The following is a 21,131-nucleotide window of genomic DNA, read 5'->3' as shown; positions in this document are numbered from 1 at the left end:
ATTTTACTTAACAGTATTGAAGTTCATCATCTGATGACATATCCCTCAGTTGGCAATTTAAGAGTAGTGCAGCAGATAAAATCATTTTTTCACTAAAATACTTCAGTTTGTGATACAAACATGAAATTTGGTACATATTTCTCCATAGGCCACTTTTTAAAATTTAATGGGTGCCCACTCAAAATTACAAAATGGCTGCCATTTTTCAAGATGGCCATTAGTCACAGTTTTAACATGTTACTCGTGTGTCTCTGGTCATGTTTTTATGCATTTGCTTTGGTTATGCATATTTTAGGCAGAGTCACCAAGCAAAAGTAAAATGTATTTCTATTAAAGATTTCATATAGCATATATAAAGAAAGATGGCATCCAATATGGCAGCCAAAAACCTTAAATAATCACATCTCAGGATCCAGTAATCTTGGAAAAATGTCTTCTTAGTCAATATAATAGTTTGCAAGTCTATACATAATTTAGGTGGCAGTTTTATCTTTAGTTTTAAAAGAGTGAATGTCAGCGCACAACCAGGGCATGGGGTTCAGTCTCAGCTAATCTTGTTTTGCTTACGCTGTACCTAGCTTTGCTTTAGTGTTGTTTAGTAGTGTCCCTCTATGAAACTGAGGCACAAATGAAAGAGGTTAGTGATGACTTTTTTCACCATGAGCAGACTCCACATGCCCAGCAGACATTCTTGGAAAGGGTCCAGAAATTATCTCAGGTCCTGCAAGACTTGGGAAACCCTTTCCAGGAAGACAGTGCAGATTTGTTTGCAATAGATTCCAAAGATGTACCTCATCCTAACTCAGCTGAGTTTGTTCATACTCACTTAGGGAAAGGAAAGTCCCAGTACAAGGAATTTGTGAAAGGCTTGGCTGGTAATCCAACCTCATTCTACGAGCCCATCAGGAAGAACAGGCTTGACGTCTTCTCTCAAAATAAGCCTGTTACAGAACCATCAAAATAGAACAGCTGAAAGAAGAATGTCAGCTTTTCTCCAAGCTATTCATTTCCTGTCAAAGCAGGGAATGCGGCCTGCAGGAATTCTTTAAGCACGAGGATTAGTTGTTCCCTGCATCTCTGAGTGAGGGTGGAAAGATTTACAGCTGTCAGAAGTCCCAACTCACCTCCATACTTGAGAAACACATCTCACTCCCAGACCAAAAGCCAGAGGCCAATGACATCATCATTGATGGCTCAGCTTTGGTCCATGCACTGCCACCCAAAAGATCTAAGACTTTTGCAGACTATGCAACCCTTGACTTTCTGCCAAGAATTAGTGCCTATACTAATGTGTACCAGTCAACACATATTGTCTTTGATGTGTATAGTTCATCAAGTATGAAAGCAGACACAAGGTCCAAAAGGGGAAATGGGGGAAAACGCAAGGTGACAGAAAAGAACACCATTCCTTCAAACTGGCAAAACTTCTTGAGGCACAATGACAACAAGTCAGAGATGTTTCACTTCCTAGTAGACAAGATTGCTCAGGTGTCTGCACCAAACCTGGTTATTGTGACCAAGGGAACCCAAGCGCTTAGCATTCACAAAGTGAGTCTACTTGCACTGGACAAATGTTCTCATGAGGAGGCAGACAGCCGCATCTTTGTCCATGCCAGATATGCTGCAGGACAGGGAAGCAAGTCTACCATGGTCAAAGCCAATGACACAGAGGTCCTTGTCATTGGCCTGAGTGTGTTCCCAGCTCTGCAAAGCATGGGTCTTCAGCAGCTGTGGCTCGCATTTGGCCAAGGACAGAGCCATCAATGGATTGGCATTCACAACCTGTACAACATTGTTGGGCAAAAGAAGGCCAAAGGCATGCTGTTCTTCCATGCATTTACAAGTTGGGATGCAGTCTCAGCTTTAGAAATAAATGAAAGAAAACAGCATGGCAGACATGGGGCATTTTTCCAGAGGCCTCTCCAATTTTTTCCAAACTCAGCAAGTACCTACCAACCAGTGAAGATGGTGATTTGAAGATGCTGGAGAAGGCTGTGGTCCTCATGTAGGACAGTTCTGTTGACAACTGTTGACAATGTGGATGAGGCCAGACTTGACTTTTTGCCAGAAAGCAGAGACCATATGAAGCCATCCCTCCAACCAGAGCAGCCCTGCTTCAACACACCAGACATTCAGCATATCAGGCAGGTTGTGTATGGGGTCAGGCAATTCTGCGCCAGCCAGAAGCACAGAGTCCAGCTGACTGGGGGTTGGGAAAAGACTGGCGAAGACTGGAAAGTCCTCTCGACCGCCAACTCCCCCATTGCAAAGAGTTGTGAACAGCTTGCAAAATGTGGCTGCAAGTCTGGTTGCCATGGCAGGTGCAAATGCTACAGGCTTGGGCTTACATGCACAGCTTTGTGTAGCTGTGAATGTGAGGTGTAATCATAATGTGAGGTGTAACTATAACGTTGAAAATGATGCTCCAGATACATCTGAATGAGAATCTCGTCACACTAAAGGGTTACACCATGCATCTTTAAAATCTTGTGTTCATTTCAGGCTTAAAAAAAGACATTGAGACAGTGCTCAAACATAAATAAGATACTTTGTTATCATACTCCAATATAGTCTTGTGCTTGTATAATTTACAGTAGCATTTTGGTGTCCCTTTCGAAGATCAATAAAAATACTAGAAACAGATTCTCTGGCCTCATAAATGTAGGCATAGATAAAAATTTCATGTCCCTATCTTTCTCTGTTGCAGAGTTATCAAGCAAAATGTACACCATCTTTATCACAATGGTAAATATAGTAGTAGGAGCTGTGGTGATATCTTCAGTTCACCCTTCTACCTAGGAAGACATTATTTGAATAATGATTGATGTATTTATTTCAGCAATGATTTACTCAAAGTGTCAGAAATCAAAACAGCTAGCGGCCATCTTGAAAAGTGGTAGCCATATTGAAATTTTGTGTGGACACCAAGATTTTTCAAAAGAGGTGGTTTAATTGAGTACTTGTGCCAAATTTCATGCTTGTATCACAAACTGAAGTATTTTTTACTTATCTGCTGCAGTGCAGCTTGGAAAAATGTACATAAATTTATAGGATAATAAAAGACATGAAAAAATGGAGCATTTGTACAATTTATGCCAGAATTCAAGTAGCCACAACAGAAAAGGAGTAATTTTATAGTATTATTGCATTTTTTTCTGTAGAGCACTGTAGTCTTTAAATGCATCTGTACACTAGTAACACATCCATGCCATGTAAATGTACACACCAACTATTCTGTGACTCCCCATATATCTTACTATATTGGTGCTGCTATCACATGTAGAAAAAAAAATTACTCTTGAATGCTCAAATGATACTGAAGAATGTGATCAAAATAATTAATGAATCAATTAACAAACACTAATGCACCTGAAGCATTCAGGAAAGGTTTTCTCCATGCACTTCCTGCGAGTGCAATAACCTGATGTCTATGATATTACTACAGTAATGATTGAATTTACTCAAGCTAGCTTAAATTTGCAACCTCATTTTTTATGAGTATACACCTATACATACAATGCTGAAGCACATACAGTATTTTGACCAATCCGTAAACCTGTTCCACATTCTGCACTAGTTTTAAACATCAGGCAAACTTTGTTCACCACTAGAAAATTATCAGTTTCTCTAATTACTCAAAATGGCTAAGATTCTTAAAATGTACTATGTAAAGCACATTGCTTATTGTGCTACAGATAATGATAAACTACGAATTCTTTTCAAAAGCATCACTAAACATATACATAACATGAGATTCTGGTAGAACTATAAAATCTGCAAACAAGTAGACTTCTTTTCATTGTTAATTTTCATTTTTTATATAAAGACAATCACCACCTGCCTGACAGTTGACTCACTAACTATTGTATATTCCACTCTACTGGAACTGTGGGCTATCTAAGCATACAAAACTAATTTCATCTTATATTTCAGAGAAGTTAATGATATGCATCATGAGACACAAATCAATCTGCATTCCTGGTGGTAGAAAGATTGCTTACGCAGAACCCTGGATATCTAACAGCTCTTTCTTGTTGATTGCCGCAACTTGCAGTATCGGATAATTGGTAATTAAAACATTCAAATTTCTACATTAGGAAGAAAATACAAGATAAACCACTGTTTTCTTCATCTGAAAAATAAGAGGCCCAACAAGGACATACAGAATAAAACACCTTGATAAACTTCAAAACACTGTACGTATAAAAGATCTGAGCTTCAGTTTTGTAAACAATTAAGGCTTGTATAAAATTATAGATTCCTCTCCCAAATTTAAATTGGGGAAATTAGTCAAATCACAAGAATGCATCAGAGTATAGCATAGATAGCTTATGCTTATTGAAAATATTTTTATTCCTTCACATAGTGATACCGTGCTCTGAAACTTCTGGTGAAAAATCCATGAGAGGACTATATACAAATCCATCTTACATAAAAAGGGTGAAAGTTTGAAATACATCTACTTGCTTTGGGAAAAATGTTGGTTCAAAATCTGCAATTTCTACTTCGATATCTTGGTTTTGCATCTAAATCTAAAGGATAGAGTGAAGTTTTGCTTGCTTTGTTAGATTTTGGATGTAAATCGATCTTTAAAACTTTGACACAGAAGTAGGAGAGCTTCTTGTTAATCAACAAGAGGAAGAAATTTGTATTGTTAAAAAGCATGACAGAAAATAATTACTGTATGCACTTATGAAATTTATTACAAAATGTGCACTTATTTTAAAACTTGATAGATCCAGTTAATATTTGAAAAAGCTTTAACATTTGCACATTACTGACACAAACTCAAACTTAAAACTCTTGACTTTTGTGCTATTTTTCACTGTAAAACCCGTTCAGTTTTATTTTTACTTAGGGAAGACAGGAAAGTTAGAGGGATGAAAAAACCCTGATGCAATCAGCATTCCACACAGGTATGTAAGGAATGGAAGTAAACTTCAAGTACTGTACCAAATATACTTGCAACACCAAAATTCTACTGAGCTCATTGCAAAGGATGACCATTTAGTTACCTAATTAATAGAAATAAGAATAACTTTCAGCATATGTCTTAGCATTGCCATATAAATTCAGGGATAAGGCAAGCACAGACAATCAAGAGAATATTTTCTAAATCATTAATATGCTTGACACAGTAACCTCAGATCAGCAAAAATTACTTTGATCAGTTCAGAGTGTGTGTATCTGTATAATGCAAAGGTTTACTGTTGGAATTAAACATAGTGAATGAGGACATATCCCAAACTGGAAAGTTAGTCAATAGTTACTATAAAAATACAACTGCTTCCCTATAAACACATTACTTTTAACATAGCCTATTTCAGTGTCATGCTGCATCCCAGACACATCATTCCACTGTAGAAAAAAAAAATTTGCTCTAGGTGGTTAGTACTTGCACACAAGGCCACTTGGGTCTCCAGTGGTTAATTGAGTCCCCTTTTTATGGGTTTGTCAACTAGTCAACAGCATGTAGAGACACAGGACATTTGGCACCATCCAGGGTTACATTCACACGACATCAGAGTTCATTCTCATCGCTCCTTGTTACTGTATTCTGTTTATTTCTCTTTCCCAATATGTTTGTTGTTTCTGTGATGGGGGGTCAAATAATTTCTTCTGTTTTATGTTTGTTTTTCATGTATTTTTGGTCTTACCAAAACATTTGGCTTACCAGTATCAGTCTTGTTTAGTTTTGTTGGTGAAGCACTATCTAGAGATCTTTTCAGAGTTTTATTACCAATTTCTTCTTTAACTATCTTCAGTCTCTTTGAGGTTTATAGAATCTTCACATAAATTTTTCTTTAAGATTTTTTTCAGAATTTTTAGTTTGTGTTTTAAAGTTTTTTCCTTGGAATTGTTAGTTGACTGCATTGCGTGCTTGTTCTCCATGTTACTTCTTCCAAATATACTGTAGCTGCTATTTTTACATTCATTTTTTTAGATTTTCATTGAAACCCCCTGCTTTCAGGTCTTATTTTGTTACTCCATGGTCATTTCCTCTTTTTTTCTTGGCAGTCACTTGTACATGGGGGTATGAACAAACTTTAGATGGTACATGTTAGTTTCGTCCCCAGTCATGAATCTGCGCAAATCAGCTATCAACTTTTCAACTAGAAGGAATGACCCCCAGGTTGTTGCAGTGTTATTCAAGGTTAGCTGTATGGTAGCAGACGCAGTCAGCAGACAAGACCTAATCCTACAGTTTGTGATAGTTCTGGCATGCTTCTTTTATGGATATTGTTGCGTGTCACACTTGAGAAACTTGTTCACATTTTTTGCCAGCATTAGCAGACCTAGAAGCCTAGAGGATCAGTGTGTTTATGCACTTCGGAACCTTTTCAGGTGTGGGAGACTTCAGTGTTTGCCTCTTTTGAAAGCCCATCCAGAATGTAAAGATACATATTGGGAGCCTATCTGAGACTGTTGGGATCACCTCTGGACCTGGTGATGTCCTGACAATCAGTTTTTATGTTCAAATATGATACAGTACTTTGTTTTTAGTGTGATAAAAAAATTTTACCTAGTCGATGCCTTTTTGTTTTGCCTTAGTCAACCAATTTGTTGCCAGAAGAGGACGTTGATCTTTACTCTCAGATTCAGTTTGGCCTTTTCTCAGAGGAGGTAATTCGGTTATCTGGAAGGCTTTATTCTAGCTATTCCTTAAGGAGCACTAATCAGATTCCTGTAGCCACCTGTTTATTTATCTTGCATGCTTCTTGTCCAATTTGAGAAGACATATTATTGGAAACTGAATTAGAGTTAAATTTCAAGCTTCAGCTATGCCCTTTAGGTGGGTAGTGCCAACAGTGCACCTCATGAAGTGCACTGTAGGCATTACTTAAGGTTCTTTGCAGCATTCTTTCAGCCCCTAGCTGCAACCCCTGTCATTCTTCAAACTGTACTCTGTTCATATCTTTCATCCATCTTTTTCCATCCTCCCTTAACAATTGTTTCTACTGCAACTGCGAGGTCTTCCTCCTGTTACACCATTAAACCTTTCTTTATTCTAAATTTCCCTTTCAATGCTGAATAACCTCATAGGTCCTAGTGCTCTGCCCTCGGTGTAAATTTTATATTCCAGTTCCACATAACTATGGTTCTTCTCGTTCCTTTTCCTCTTCCTCAACTTCTTTTGGCAAATTAAGGAAGACCAGTGGTCTTGTCAACCACCCAATACTATTTGGACCTGAAAGATATCAACATGCTAGTCATATACTGTAGATATTATTCGGGTTGAATCTTACTGTTAAAGTAAGCTTACATCTCCTCGCTGATAAGCGAGATGTAAGCTAACTTTAATAGTAGCTAAGTATCCAAATAATGTACAGTATTTTATTATGGAAATTTAGATTTTAGAGGTGGAATTAATCTTTGGAACAGCCCCGTGGATTTCAAGAGTGGGCTGGTTTCTGGGGATAGACTTTCATCTTGTCTACCAAGATGATTAGAATGGCAATGTTCCCAATCCCATCAAGTGAGCTGACCTACACTGAGCCACCCTAATCATGTTGGTGCCACCCCTCCAGGGTAGGGTAGGGAGTAGATATATGGGGGTCAACTCTAACTGCTGTCATTGGTGGTGGAATGAGTTTCAGGAATGACTAATGGTGTTTTTCCAAGGTTTACAGACAATCGTATATGTTTTTCTCTTTTTAGCAGTACTGTACAGTACCTGGCACAGGTAACTACTTCTAGTAATAATTTGACTATTATAATGGCCATTTCCTCAAAAGAAACACAGGACACCAGGGTGGAGTTAAAACTGGTGGAAATGGAACATTTGAAAAACTGATTTGTTGCGACAATTTACACAATTTGATACCTTTAAAGAATATGGACCAATGTAACTAATTAAGGTCAAAGTAACTGAAAAAAATGTTTTGAGCACCATTATTTCCATTTTCAGTAACTTATCTGGTAAGGAAGCCAGGGAGGCATGACTAATAGAAAGGATTTAAATTCCATTTCATTCTCAATCTTAAGCTGTAAGAATGTGTTTGATGAATAATGTGATTATATTCTTAAGCTAGTAAACAACTGCCAGTAGCTTCTTAAGTGAGAAACCATTTTTATCCATTACTAGATTATTAATTATCACAGTACGTATTACCTTCTAACCATCCTTAACATGGTACTTCTGAGTTATCAAACGGTTCCAATGTTAGTTCGTCAGACCAGACTTCCATAAATCAAACCAAATCAAAATTGCAGATGTAAACCAGAATCAGAGTTCTGTCTCCATCTGGGCTTTTTTGGCTGGCATTTTGAAGTTATGATGATTTTTTTTTTTTTTTTTTTTTTTTTTCAGCTCCAAGATCCAGTAGTTACTAGTTACTCGGGCAAGCATCCACTTTAGAGGATTCTCTTCTTAGCTGTTGCAACTTGGCTTCCTGTTGAGTGTTAAGTTTCCAAGGTCAACAACCATTGCTGTGCATACAGGTTAGTTCTCATACTGTTTAGCCTCTTACTGCCATACATTTATATTATTCCAGTTTTCAAACAACTCTTGATTCCCTGTTGCTTTTGGGCTTTTGGTTCCTTGCTTCTCTCCCAGAAGCTCCCTTTGTCTCTCAACAAGCTGTTAGTGCTGACCTGTATTCTCTACATATTGTGATTGGGTCATGTAGGCTATTCATCAAGATTTCATGTGTCATTTGAGTGTGATTAATTGAGAATAAGATGAAATTGCTTCAAGTGTGATGCTGTTACTGGTTCAGAGGTTACCATCATCTAAAAGTGCAGTCATGTCTTTCAGTTTATTGTTATCAGGTTCATATTTCAATAAAATCTGCCATTTATTAAAGATGGTAGTCTTTAGCGATGCTGTACTGTATAACCATTGACCAGGATGGTTCTGTTTATAATGCAGCTTTGGCTGCTTTATCATCATTCCCATTCATCTTGATGCCCATGTCGTGAGGGATCCAACATACCTCAGAATTGCTCAATGTTTGTGAAATGTAAATTTGATTTAATTAATTTGTTTTTGCAACATTGGGGATGTTGTGCCATGTAGGCTGGTCCTTATTGTATTCAGTAATCAATCAGTGATGATGATGATCAATTCAGTACCCCAGTCTTTAGAGTTTATTTCATTTCATTAAAAGTCATATTTGCTCTGTACAAGAGAATTTCTAGGACTGGTTTTGAAAGGCTTCCTTAGCAATTCTTTGGTCACTGAAAGTACACATTTCTGTGGTGGCAAATTTTTAGTAACCCCAGGTGTGAATTCATTTCACATATCTCTGCTATAAAAATAGAAACACTGTCTGGCAAAAAGAATGGATTTGCTTTATTTTATAACATGCAAATCATACAATTATTACAAAGGTTTGCAACCATTAGTAGAAATCGCTTAGTGTGGACTTAAGTCTTGTATGTTCTGTAAAGTGAGTGTTTAGGATGTTTAGGAGTACGAACAGATTTTTTTTTTTAAATACTGTAATACAAATGGGTAAAAGTTCAACCTTATAGGTAATACTGTACAAAGATGAGGCAATTAGAAACAAAGATGGTTCATGACTCACAACAAAAAGTGATTCACGTAACCACCAGGAATTGAGGGACCATGTTTCCATGCACTAACTTATCAGGGCATAATGCTCTTTTTTTTTCCTCTACAGTGGAATGAGATTTTTGTGATTTCATAAACTGCACAAAATGGGCAGTGTTAAAGTAATGGGTTTGAGCTAAAAAAAAACTTGCTGTTAAAAAAAGTTACATATTCATGTACACATCATAGAACTACTGTTTGACAAAGGTACCACAAAGGTTAGCTTCTAAGTCTATACTGTATACCTATAATACATATGTTAATGAGACTTGAATGGAATATAGGTTAGTTCTTTTCTACAAAAACTTTGTGAGGTTTGGGAAGCAGAACCAAGATAAAAACTAAAAATATCTTTGACACAAGAAATACACTCACTACATATGTACTGGTAATTAATGATTTAAAAAATATTGTTCTGGTAATTAATGATTTCAAAAATATTCCTGTAATATTTAAAAGTTAATTTCATAAAGGATTATACATAATCCAAAAGGTTTTCTTTATTGTAGAAATATTCTGAAAAAGAGAGAGAGAGAGAGAAAGAGAGAGAAATATGCTTGCTCATTTTTTCGCCAGTCAGGAAAATAATCTTACAAATATTTGAAAAACTTTAAAAAATCTAATGTTTGTAAATACAAATCCATTTTTATTATACTACACTGCCAAGAATGGTGTGACATTAGCTGAGAAATGTGTGATCAGTAGATGTTGTCTCGAGTCATTTTCTGTACGTCTCATACAAAAGTGAGCCATCTTACTTTGTCAGTTTTATTATTTGCTTAAGGAATCTGAAACAGTTGAGTGAAAAAATTAGAGGAAATGAGAGGAGAGCACTCCCTGTAAAGTAAGAGATGTATGTAGGCAACAAATAATTTCAAAATAATGCTCATTATGCCCACACCATAAATGACTACAAACCTCTAATATTACTTCAGGTCACTATTTAGGTGGAGCTCGGTGTACAGAGCCTAAGGTACCTCTGGCAAAAAGATGTAAATTTATTTAAACATTTGTTCTTTTATGTGTGGGCAACATGGTATTCTGTTATCAGGAAACCAGATACTTGTCAATTTGACAGTTAGTAAATGGTGATGCATATTCACATCAATCTGCAAGTTCATTCAGAAAACTCAGAAGTATCTGGCGAAACTGATTAGTTTTCCACCTCATCTTTGAGAAAATCTAACTGTTGAACACAGAGGATAATTATCTAGACTTAGCATCAAACACAGAAGATAACTAAGCCTGCGAGCCCTGGTTTTGGGAAGGGCGTAGGATTCTTCTGGTGAGTTATTCGTTGAGGACTAGAGATTCTAATCCTTTCGTTTTCTTAATAAGAAAACAAAAGGTTAAAAGGTTGAAGGGTACAATTATTCATGACTCACCAGTGAAGTGTTTTCTTGCTGTCAAGAAAACCACAGAAAAGTAAGGAGACTGTACTCACTTTCTGGATTGTGATCACAGCTTGCAGCTTGTGCAAATTCCTGTTACTGATGAAGATGCAAGGCTACAAGACAAAAGCAGTCCTTTGACAAGTTCTTCCAGTAATGCCTGTATAAGTTTTTGCATGGTTGCCAAAACTCAGTGAACTGGTAAGCCATATTCTTTCTCTGTTTTGATTTCAAAACTAAACAAAATTGTCTGGAATGCCAGTATATCATGAAGGTTCCTTATCTTTGGACAGTAAGATATTGCAAACTGCCTAGCAACTCTTCAAAATGAAGTGGGCAAGGAACAAGTCCGCTGTAGATATCCCTAGCGTTTACAAATTAAAGCTGAATTTCCAAAAGCAGTAAAATTTAAATTATTTGGGCTGAATCTTACCTACTAATAAAGTTAGTTTACATCTACACACTGATAGGCGAGTCAGCATTCAAGCAAAAGATCGAATGGCTGCCCGGATGACTGTCTAGTTCACCTGTTCTCCACCAGGTGTGTTTTGAATGTTTAAGCTCTTGTCAGAATTCTCCTCGCCACCATTGGGTATGTAGACACTTGTTGGTATTTTATGGCTTTTTGCTGCTATCACGGTACTGCACATTTACTTTTCCTGGGATGCCTTCATTGGAATCAAGGCTAAGAATGTCAAGTTCTGTAGGAATGATTACTGTGTTAGCAGAATGTTCATTTTTTAGGAGATACACACTGTTTACGCCTGCTTCAATGGTTTTAAGTTTGATCTTCAGAATGAATAGATGTGAGGAAGTAGGGATTTTTGAAGGACTTTTTACTTAAGTTTTTTATTATGGGAAGAGAAGGGAAGCAGTTAGATTGCGAAGCAATTTGTTAGGTCAGGTTATCACCCTGTCATTTCTCCCCCTTCTCCAGGTTCTTCTTCTGCAGTTATACATACTAAGTCTAGACTTTTCCTTTACTAATGCTTTTGTTAGTACTGAGGCTTTCTCTTTAGCTCTGCCTTCTGCTCCTCTTTCAGTTCAGGAAAAGCATATTGAGAATTTAGAATGTGAAGAGACGAACTAGAGCAGGACGTAAACCTTATTTTTGTCAATACAAGGTTTGTCTGAGTTGGTTAGGGAACTGCTCCGGGACCCCCCATTGTGTGATCATTTTTGCGTTCCCTCATAAGAGGTAAGGTGTCGGTGCCCTCGCCAGTCTGCAGCCCGAGCCTAGGACTGCCCTGCGACAGTTGCATTCTGAGGAAGAAGTCCGCTGCCAGGGAACTGGGTCGGTTCTCAGGGCAATGTGGTTCTGTGCTCTGTTAGCTGCCTCTCCGTTTTTCACATTCACAGTCTTGTACAATGCATTAGCCGAAAGATCGTTTTGGTAAACATTAATCTTTGCTATGTTTGCGACTTCTGCCATTGTTGGCACCTAGATGAAGTTGTTAGTACTGGTAGGACTAATTATATAGGTATAGACAGTTTTATAAGAAATAACATCTGTATCTAGTTTTACGTATTCTGATGCTGTGTCAACTCAGTTGATTCTTTAACCGTTCTCGTTATCTTTTACTCATTCTAAATCCTTGTCTGCTAGCCCATTCCTCTTTCTCATCGAAAAATGCACTTGTTCTTTCTTTGTCATGCCCTTTCGGCTGTCGGCAGATCTCTTACTTCTGCCTCTATTGATGTTTTTCTTTCTATATCTACCATGGTTACAGTATCTTCTGCTTTTTCCAAGCTAGATATTATTTTAACTACAAAGCTTTCTAAGGATGGGTCATGTGGAAATGCACTCAAGTTGACATACTTTCAGATGAGACGGGAGGATTGTTGTAACCCCCACCTCCCAACTTTCCTATTTTATTTTGGCGCCTAGTTTTCTTTCACTCAGCTGAGTCGCTTCAACTCCATTTTCCTAGCTATCAATGAAGCGTTTTCCTGTCTACCTTTCATCAAGTTGTGGATGTGATACAGGTGCTTGACTGCATCTCCTGTTGCCAAGAAGACAGCTGTCTCCTCCTGTTGCTGGAAGACAGCTGTCTCCTCCTATTGCTGGAAGACAGCTGTCTCCTCCTTTACCCCTGGCAGAAGAAGTGTTTGAATTGATCGGCGTTTGCTGGAGCATTGCACTTCGCTGTATCCTCATTTAGTTGAGGAAAGGGACCACATAGAGAATGGGTCTCGGTTGTCTTCCAGTATTTTGGCATCCTTAAAGTATTTGGAGAAAGAGAATCCAAGCTTTCTCCTTCGATTAGAGCAAGTTTCATAAGTTTTCTTGTACTCAGGCACACAAAGCTCCCTGTAGGTCTGCTGCTGGTTTTTTAGAAGGCTGCAGAGCATCGATTCTTGTGTTACAGGCGCTTAAATCATCTTCAGTAGAAGATTCGGTTTTCTTTCTCTTTCCTGTGAAGAGACGAACTCAAGACTGACAAGTGCTTTGGACATGCTGAATCAGAATCTCAGTGTAGATTGTTGAAGTTTTTATCTTTTATTGAACTTTGTACCACTTGACTTTTTCCTAACTCTATAAGGAACTGGAGATTGGCAACCATTGTTGGACACGTTGAGACTGAATGACTCTATGTGCCTGTTCCCATGCTTTTTGTTTTTGTGGACATGCAGGAGACATTTTTCTCATGCAAGTACATCCTCAGTCACCCAAGTTCCTTCAAGGTGTATTTACAGAAGAGATATTGCTGTTCAAGGTGCCTTGTTTGGGCTTGTGGACAGCTCCTCTATAAGTATTCACAGGGACTTTGTTGCCCGTAGGTGGATGGGGTCGATTTCTAGGAGCAAGAAATCTTTTCCTCTAATTCAACTGGTTCAAGTTGGCCAGCTCTTGACAGCATGCCAAAGGCCAAGGGTCTATTGCTTCACTTGGCTCATTCTCTGTGCAATATGATTTTCAGTCCACTTCCCTAACTCCTCCTCATTCTTATCTAGTGATGTGGGGATGATACTTGAATTTGCAGGCTTGTCTGTCAGAAGACAAATACTGTAGGCACTTGCTTCTTGAAGAATTTTATCCCTGAAGGAAGCTTCCTGAGTGGTAAGGGCTTTCTTTGATAAGAAGCATGGCCTCACTGGGATTTTGTCAGAAAAGTCAGGCTCAATTGGAGTACAGTCTCAACATAAGAGATTATGGCTTACAGCTAATGTTCACTAAACTTGTAAGTAATCCAGGACCATCATTGTCGCCAGGTTCTGTGGGAGGGATGCTGAACCAAGGTTTTGTTTCTTCCCCTCTGTTGTGTAACACGAAACAAAGAATTTTGTCTAGTGTCATTACACTTACATACAACACAGAATGGCCAACACTGAATCTGGCAAAGCTTACTAGATGTCAGGACAGTGGAAGACCATTGAAGATGCCTAGCAACGTTATCCCTGGTCAGGAACAAAGTCACAGTGGAAAGATTGCTTTTTTGAGTGAAGTGAACAACATGATATTGGTTTGATAATTCATTCTGTGGAAGGACATTGTTTTTGGCGATTGGGGGTTCAGAAGAACAAAACTACCTACAGAGTGGCCATTACATCTGCAAGTTCGAAAATTGCTGTGGGATTAGAGGAGCACTCAAATGTAGACTTATTAGCATGTAGATGAACAGGAACAACCAGTCAGTTACTACTCCTTTGAGGGCCCTTAGGCTTTAGCATTTGGTTGTTTCTTTAAGTTCGGCCTGATTCAGACTCGTAAGCCTTTCCCCTCTATCTACTATAAGGAAATATTGAGCAAATTTCATGTTCAAGAATTGCTCAGTGACTCCTGTAAAGCCCTAGTAGCCTCAGAGCAAATGATTTTCCAACTTTCTAACTCTCTTGGTAGATGTATCTCTTATTCTTCTGTTAAGGGGAAATTGACTCAGACTACAGAATTTCATGCACTTCCACTAATTTCTGCATCTCACACTTAACTGTTTGGAGATGCTTGACTGTCTCCTCCTAATAGGGGGTTTTCAAAGGTACCCTGGGTTCTATCCTTAATCAAGTGGAGAACAACTGTGGCCTTGTGTCAGAAGCTTAGAAGCAGCAATTTGTGTATTCTTAAGGGTGCCTTTCTAGAGGAATTTTCAGCACCTGGAACCTTGTAAACATCAAAGTTTCGCCGCTTTCTTGGATATAGTAAGACACTCTCGCTGTCTACTTTCAAGGTTATTGTTCCATACTTTTCTTGGTATTGTGTCATGTGTTATTGGATCTGGCTGCCGATCAGCATCTAAGGTTTTAAAATCAGTTGAGATGGGAGCTCCTTCAACTCAGTACTGTATCAATCTCCTCTTGATTTAGACGCAGGTCAAAAGTTTATCTACATATTCTTTTGAGCATCTGGAATGAGTTCCATTGAATTATTTAATATGAAAACTTCTTTTATTGAGTACTATCAGCAGTTAAAAAGAGTAAATTTATTGCAAGCACTCTCCTTAAGGCTGTTGTAAGGGAATACTATTTTACCTTTTGCATTGTAGCTGAGAATGAGATTAAGGCAAACTTTTCAGAGAACTGTAAGAATTCCATTTAACCTCTGGTGAGGAAGAAGAGGAAACAATTCTCTGTCATGGCAGGTTTATTAAAACTTACTTAGATAGTTAAGCCTGAAAGAGGCAGGTATCCTTTTATTTTCATTTTAGAACCTAGAACACATGTGTCAAAGGTTAAGCCTGGAGGAGGCAAAATTAACCTTTTGTTTTGTGGGTTTAGAAACCTAGAATGTCTTTGTCAAAGGTTAAGCATGGAGAAGGCAAAGTTAACATTTTGTTTTGTGGTTTTAGAAAATCTAGATGTCTTTGTCAAATGTTAAGCCTGGAAGAGACAAAGTTAACCTTTTGTTTTTTGGTTTTAGAAACCTAGAATGTCTTTGTCAAAGACATCTCTGTGACATATTTGATTGGGCTAGTGCATGAGAACTAGCTCCATACCATTTACTTTTATTGAAGGTAAATATTCACATTGTGAGAGCTGTCATACCTCATTTAGTTTGATGACAATTGTTGCATGACTAATTAGTTTCCAAAACTTTAAATTTGTTGCCATTTATATTTTTTATATTTTGGAGATTCACACCAAAAATATCTAAACTGTTAAGTGTTGCTCTACAGCCTGTACATATAATTTGGACCACATGGGCATTTCATCAAATATCCAAGGGCCAAACGAGTGCTCAATTGTTAGAGGTGCCAAAACTGCCAGTGAGTGTGTTGTTCCTTTTGACATGATCTGTTTTCATTTGTCATACAGTATCTTGATTATTATCTGGAGGCAGCTTCACATTGGTGTTCTCGACCTCGAGGCTACCTTCCTAGCTCTTCAGCAATTACAAGAGAGGGTGATGGGGCACTCCGTGGTGCTCATGTCAGACAACACCACGGTGGTGCCCTATGTAAACAAGCAAGGTGGGGGGGGGGGGCTGGTGTCACGCAAACTACACTCCCTGACAGTGCTCCTTCATCAATGGGCGATAGATTATTCAGTGGATATCTCTGCCAATATATCCAGGGCGGGAGGAATGTAGTGGCGGACAATCTGAGTTGTCGGAGTCAGGTCATAAGGACAGAGTGGTCTCCGTACCAGGACATTGCAAACAGGCTGTTTCATCTGTGGGGAAGACCCTTGATAGACCTGTTCGCAATGAGGTTCAACAGAAAACTAGAGGTCTTCTGTTCCATGGTTCCAGATCCATTTTGCCTAATCCATCAAGTTCTGAACAGGGTAATGACCTTTCAGAACCTCAGAATGACCCTAGTTGCTCCCATGTGGCCCCATGCAGAATGGTTCCCTGATCTCCTAACCCTGCTGTCAGGACCTCTGAGAGAAACTCCGCTGTGGCACAGTGACCTTCTGTGTCAATCCCACTTCCAGAGATTCCACCACTCAGTAGAGTCCCTATCTCTTCATGGCTGGAGACTATCAGTATCTACTGAAAGGCATAACAAAAGTGGGCAGTAACCTCTTCACATTAAACGGAAACCAGACAAGAAATAATGGATGGAAACTAGAACTGAAGAGATACAACACATCTCATTGTGGGAACTTCTTTACATACAAGGTATGTGACACATGGAATAAACTGCCACCAGAAGTTGTAAACAGCAACAGTGTGGAAGAGTTTAAATGAAAGCTAGACAAAATCATTAGAACACTGAATGAATAGTAAAACCTGCTCCTAGAGATAAGCGCGCACATGATGTCTCCTCGGATGAACTAACAAGTCTTCAAGACATCCTAATCCTTGTAACTCCTCTTGAGCAAGAGGCTTTTCTCACAGAGCAGCATCAGAGATCTCTGGCTGTCTCAGATCTTCCTCAGCCATGTACCAGGGCAAGTGGGCCGTTTACTGTGGCTGGTGTCATCAACGGGGTCTCTCTCCAATCAGAACTTCTTTTCAGCAGGTAGTAGACTTCGCAGTTTTACACATGAAGGATGTCGATCTTTCTTCTTCATGGGAGATCTCAATGCTTCTCAAGAGCTTTGAGCAGGCTTGTTCTCCAAAAGAGCTTAGACTGCCCAGTTGGGACCTGACTTTGGTACTGGGCATCCTCACCTGTGCCCCATTTGAGTCTCTACGTCGTGTGTCAGATAGGAACCTGATTCTCAAGATGGTTTTCCTGCTAGCCATGGCCTTCTTGAAGCTAGTTGGGGAACTCCATGGCCTATCTGATGAGGTCAAGCATACGAGGGGTTGGATGTCTGTAGCCTTCAAATTTTTCCCAGAATTCGTAGCTAAGACCCAAAGCCCCTCTTGTCATGATGACAGATTTGATTCCTTCTCAATTCTGTCTCTTAATGACTTTGTTGGTAACGATCCAGACAGATTGCTCCTTTGCCCTGTCAGAGCACTGCACTGCTACTTGAAAAGGACTCGCCATCTCTGACTGGGGTGCTGAAGACTTTTCCTTAGCACTGGCTGGAACAAGAAAGAAGTTTCCAAGAATATGATCTCCTTTTGGCTACGTGAGACTATCAGACAAGCCTATGGTTCGACTTCATGCTCCAATCCTAACACAGTGCATGCAAGAGCACATGATGTTAGGGGACTAGGCCCTTCTTTGGCATTTGAGAGAACTTGCCTGTTCAAAGGATTTTGAAGGCGGGCACATGGCTTCGCCAGACTACCTTCACTTCCTTCTATCTGTGGGACATTGTCCACAGGTTCTTGGACACTTTTCCCTTGGGTCTGGTGGTGGCTGCTTAAGAGGTTGTTTAACTCATCCAGTGCCCCTAGCGGGACAGTTTGTATCTTATCTAAGATGATGGTATGAAAGTGGGAATGAATGGGATGGCTGGTCTCTTTCAGTTTCCTTTCTTTTCTTCTCTATCCGGTGAGCGAAGAAATCATTCCATCATGTGCTGGATCAGGTCTGATGCAGGGGAGACTGCAGCCTTTTTGTTTTGAGTTTAGCATATTCCTACATGAATATAAAACTGGCAAAAGCAAGTCCCTCCTCTCTCTAGCTAGGGAAGAGAGGACTGATAGCAAACTATGGGTGGCTACGAAGGTTTATCTACAGATATAGTTCTTTAACTTCCTCTTACATTATCTCGCACATTGTACAGAATTCCAGAAGTCTGACTGTTAATTAATCACATTTTTATTATGTCAGAGGCTTTGGTTCCCTTCCATAGGCTTTTGTAAGCCAGGAAGAGTTACCAGGTGTGCTGAACCTCCAGTTGGTTCCAGACTTTCTTTCCTCCCTCCAAAAGTGAGTCTATCCATAAGTTAAGACCCAGGTTTGTTTGACATATGAACAAATGAAAAATTTTTTAATCAATTTGTATTTTTCATAGCTAACAAACCTGCAGTCTTAACTTATAGGGCCCACCTCTAGCCACCCCTCAGTGAAGTTTCCTGGGATGGAAGAAACTGATGTGTCATGCCTATCAGCCTACCTCATTGCCACCAATTCCTTTTTTGTTATTTTTACTAGTTTCCAGTGAGAGTATTTTTTCGATCATAATTTTGAAGAGTTTTTATAGCACTTCTGATGTTGCTGAAAAGTACAAATTTATGCAATGAAGTAGTATCTAATAATTTTAATACCAGATTCTATTACAGTACACATAATTCTGCTGTGAAAATACTGTAGAAGTCTTGTTAGGCAAGCAAAATTGGTATGTTTTGTTGGGTGATGTGGTTGTAAATCCCATGCCTGATGAAGATTTGGACCAATCAGTATATATTGCCCGAGTAACAACAAAGAAGCAGGCAATACATTTATCAAGGTTATTTAAACTTGCTGTGCAGATTTATAAACTAAAGAAGCCAAGCATGATACACTTGCCAGTTATTGGATCATATTGTCATTCATTCTCCAAAAGAATTGAACTCAGGTAATTTGTAAACCATTTTGGTAAGGAAGACACAAAGTGGTAAGCATAATGTTGTATGCCCCTTTAGTATGCAGTGTTTGAATCCACCAGAAACTTTGTCCTTTATATTATATATGTCTAAAACTCTAGTGAATGTTTTCTTTATGCAGCAAAGAGCTAAGCATAGTTATTCCTTACTTGTACTAAAAGACCTTTAAGGCTATGCTATATCAAAGTCAAACATCATTGATATGGTTAGCATAAGAGATGATGTACAGGAATATTTCACTTTCTATTTCCGGTATTTCCATGTTGCTCTCGAAGGTGCTTCACCTTCTTGACAATCAATCTGAGTCAGCAGCAGGTACAGTATATGAATTCTGTAGAGTCCTGTGTCACTTTGTTCTAAGAGAGTAATAATTAAGTTGATGCATTTCATTCAGCAATGCCTTGTCTAGTGTCAAGAAATATGTGAAACAGAATGCTGTACTTTTTGGCCAAATACTTCCACTATGTGCCCACTGTATATACTGTATAGAACCACTAAACACATCATAGTTGCTATTCATAGCTTGAGTGACAGTTAAGTTCCTGGTAATATTGATGATCATTTCTTAAGAACCAATTGTAAATGGGCTACGATCCTTTTCATGACTCTGTATCAGTGGACCTGAATGCTGATCTCGCCCCACAGGCATTCTGCCTCACTGGAACTCTTGAGTACAGTTCAAACGAGGCAAGCACAGATAGTACTCTGATAGGTATACAGTCCCTGCCAATAGGAATACACATCTAAAATGTTACTGCATGTTTTTGTGCAAAGGATAAGACCCATAATATTGTGCCTTTATATTAAGGTTTCCAAGTAGGCTAGACTTCTTGACTGTTAGCATATATTCTCGACCATATCCAGATTTATGCCTGCTTCCATCAGTGGCTTGTATTGCCTGTGAAAAATCTTATTTTAAAATGACCAAAATCTCAATCCTTTCCATTTGTGTCAAATACAAAAATACCAGACACATCAGTTCACTTTCAGATAAAAAACGAGATGGCTCAGCTAGCTTAGCCTATGTGCACACTGTACTCTTAGGGGTGAATGAAATGTAGTTTGCTTGTCTGCCAACTTATGATAATTCCAGTGATTCCCAAACCTTTGGAACTAATTATGATTACCATATATCTTTAACAATTTTCTTTTATTTTGCCTTCATTTGCTTTATTATTTAACTTTTTATTGCATTTTTCTAACAAATCACATTAAAAAGAATTTCAAGGAACTACTGGTTAGTTTGTGAAAACCACAGGTAATTTCTTCATTGGACTGGTGGTAGTGTGAAGGGTTCTAAAAGTACACTATTGTACTGTACTCTTTTTACTACTTTTGTCTACCAGTGCTGAGTGTTTCAGTCTCTTATTTCTTATTGTTATAATGATGATGTGATTATATTTTTCTTATAATGTCTAATGGCTAGTTGTTGTTTCAAATTAATTGACCAGTTGTTTTCATCTGCCCTTGGATATGCTCTAGTTCAACATATTCTTTCTGAAATTTATTTGTTTAGTGTTAATTTCTTGGGTAGCATTGTTCTAAATTTTAGCTTTACTCTTTATCCTTGGTAGATTTTGTCAGGGTTAATGAGTTCGTTAGCTGTTCATCTTTTTTCTAAACTTACTTCTGTCTATCAGTCAGCATCAGATGCAATCTTTCTGTAGATTTAATATGAATTGTTTTTCACTTTTGAGTTTTCATGGAAATATTGCTTTTCAATATATAGCATTGGTTTTATTTTTTACCGTAGCATAACTGCATTGTTACTGATACTGTACTTGAGTATGAAACACTGTTTTCAGAGAGCTTGTCC

At 38.5% G+C, this 21,131-nt stretch overlaps 1 long non-coding RNA gene across 3 annotated transcripts in view; it reads left to right on the top strand.

Annotated features, from left to right (window-relative positions):
- LOC136850534 (uncharacterized) overlaps positions 1-21,131 on the top strand; it is a 48,226-nt gene that overhangs the window by 8,416 nt on the left and 18,679 nt on the right. For 2 of the 3 annotated variants that reach the window (XR_010856635.1, XR_010856637.1), the window contains exons 1-2: positions 3,743-4,196; positions 8,312-8,442. This is a non-coding gene — a long non-coding RNA (uncharacterized lncRNA). Of the gene's footprint in view, positions 1-3,742; positions 4,197-8,311; positions 8,443-21,131 lie in introns of those variants that run through there. The other variant, XR_010856636.1, reaches the window with a different exon arrangement.

This window comes from Macrobrachium rosenbergii, chromosome 22 (genome assembly GCF_040412425.1).
Source record: "Macrobrachium rosenbergii isolate ZJJX-2024 chromosome 22, ASM4041242v1, whole genome shotgun sequence".
Classification (NCBI taxonomy): Eukaryota; Metazoa; Arthropoda; class Malacostraca; order Decapoda; family Palaemonidae; genus Macrobrachium; species Macrobrachium rosenbergii.
Note: the sequence above shows the minus strand (reverse complement) of the source record. Positions and strands in the feature narration are given on the sequence as shown.